Source organism: Pteropus vampyrus, unplaced genomic scaffold, assembly GCF_000151845.1.
Source record: "Pteropus vampyrus isolate Shadow unplaced genomic scaffold, Pvam_2.0 Scaffold62, whole genome shotgun sequence".
Lineage (NCBI taxonomy): Eukaryota > Metazoa > Chordata > Mammalia > Chiroptera > Pteropodidae > Pteropus > Pteropus vampyrus.
Window position 1 is genome coordinate 6,303,644 of NW_011888843.1, and position 2,461 is coordinate 6,306,104.

Consider the following 2,461-nt stretch of genomic DNA (forward strand, 5'->3'; position numbering starts at 1 on the left):
TAATTCCCCGTATTTATAATGGAGAATATTTTTACATAAAAGGCAATGCCAGATGAAAACATTCCCCACTTATAGATATATGAATTGTAACAACTCTCAAAACAAAGTTTTAAAAATATTGTATCAGCAGTGAATAGTCAAGGAAAGAATAACAACTTCATTCCACAATCTTCAAAACATTCTCACCAATGAAATAAACAAATGATGCTGATGCTACTCTTCACCACCAATCACCATACTTACTGCCCACAAATAGAACTGAGGGTGGAGGGGAAGCACAAAAAGACAAAATTCAAAAAAATCTCACGAATATCCCCCAATTAGAGAGAAGCATATTGAGGGGGTAGGTAAACAGCCTGGGGAAATGGTGGGAATAAAAACCGATGATAAATGCACTTCCCTTTGGAATTTCAGTATTGGAAAAGACAGGCACCATCTCTAGTAGGTAGAGTGAATAGGGCATTTAAATTTAATAAAAGACATTTAAAACTCCAAATGGGGGGGAAAAAACAATGAAAGGAAGAAAATGACCTAAAAAAAAGAATTAATTTTGGGGGGAGGGGAATATAATAAAACATGCAAAATAAAAGTTAAAGAGAGCTTACAGAATTAGGGAGAAAAATTAACCAAAAAATAGGATTACAGTTTTAATAGAAATGTTCAAAATGGCAAGAGAACAATCTACATGCCTGCAAATCAAATTACTAGTGGGAAAAACTGCAGATAAGCTGCAGATAAAACAGAGATTAAAGCGTTAGAGAAAATAAAGTAGATATGAAGGACCAAAAAAAGAAATTCGACATAAAATAATTAACGTTGAATGAGAAAATTTTTACAGATGAAAGAGAAAAGTATTATAAAACACATCATAAGAAAATTTTCCTTGGAATGAAGAATATGTAGATCATAAACATATACCATATTCCAAGAAAATTTGAGAGAAGAAAAATTATATTGATGTATGAAATTAAGTTTTTAAATTTTAATGTGAAAAAATAAATCTTCAGGCACATACACAGCAAAAGCAAGTCACTTTTGTGATGCAAAATAAAGAGGGAAATCAGGCAATTTCCACTGCAGCCCTCGATTCTGAAAGACAGCAATGTCTAGAAAACTCTGAAGGAAAATGGGACCCAAGAATATTATGCTCAACCAAGTTGTTCCTTGTCTATAAAAGCAGCTGAATCATGTTCTCACAATCATTCAAGGACCTAGAAAAAATAGTAATTTGGCCCTTTCTTGAAAATACAATATCAATTAGATCCAGGTAATCTAGCAATAAATCAAACTAAAGAACTCAAAAGGAGAAAGTCGGGGCTTTAAAAAAATAACAAGTCCTGAATCCATTAAATATAGGAACATGACAAAAACTGAGGTAATGATGATTAGAGACTAGACTGTAAAATTTATATACATTAACAAAAAAGATTTTATAATTAACAAATTCCAGAGTTGGGTGTCTATGGGATGGCAAAGTGGAATATTGTAAAAGAATAGATTCCATCCTTGATATTTTGGGAATGCATCTTTTTAATTTTAGAGAGAACTTTTAGAAACTAATACCTCCTGTGGCAATATAAAATATTTATCTAAAATTCAGAGTTTCCTTCCTTTTTATCTGTTTCTTTTTATTCTGTTAGGTCCAAATAAAAATTAAATGTAATAAATAGCATAAATATCACAGTCCTTTTTAATAAAATTGTATCTATCTAGCTTTCTTTCTACATAAGCATTAACATACATTCATTATGGTATTCACCTAATGTAAAAAAATGTTGATTTCTAGATGATTATGAATAGGAATAATCTTTGCTTTTTTTATATTCTTGTTTATTGCTTGAATTTTTATAAATTTGTATAATTTCTCCAAAGTTATTATGTTTTAAAAAATCAGTTTTGTGCATTATCTAAAAATTATTTTTGAAATTAATTTGGACTAGTAATTTCATTTCTAAGAATCCATTCTACATACCTCTTTGCCTACATACGCTTGCAATATCATATACACAAGTATGTTCATTGTGACAAACTTAAATGTCTATCGATAGAAAACTGATTAAATAAATTATGGCATATCCATAATAAAAATATTATGTAATCATTAGAAACAATAAGGTAGATCTTAATATGGTGATAATGAAAAATATCTCCAAGATGTATGCTATTTAATAAATTTCAACTGAACAGTGAGTACACTATATTTCACACACATATACCTACACCCTCGTTGTAAAGGCACAGAAAATATGTGTCAACATGCACAAAATCTGTTAACAGCAGCTGCATCTAAGGAAAAGGGCTAGGAGACCGAAATGGGAGAATTCTTTTTTATTGTTTCTTTTTGTATCATTTATATATTTTTTTCATTATATTCATTTATTACTTCTTCCCTTTGGGGAAAATCATTTTAAAAAGAACACTCACTTGTGATTTTGTTGTTCAACCCCTTTACGGTATGGAG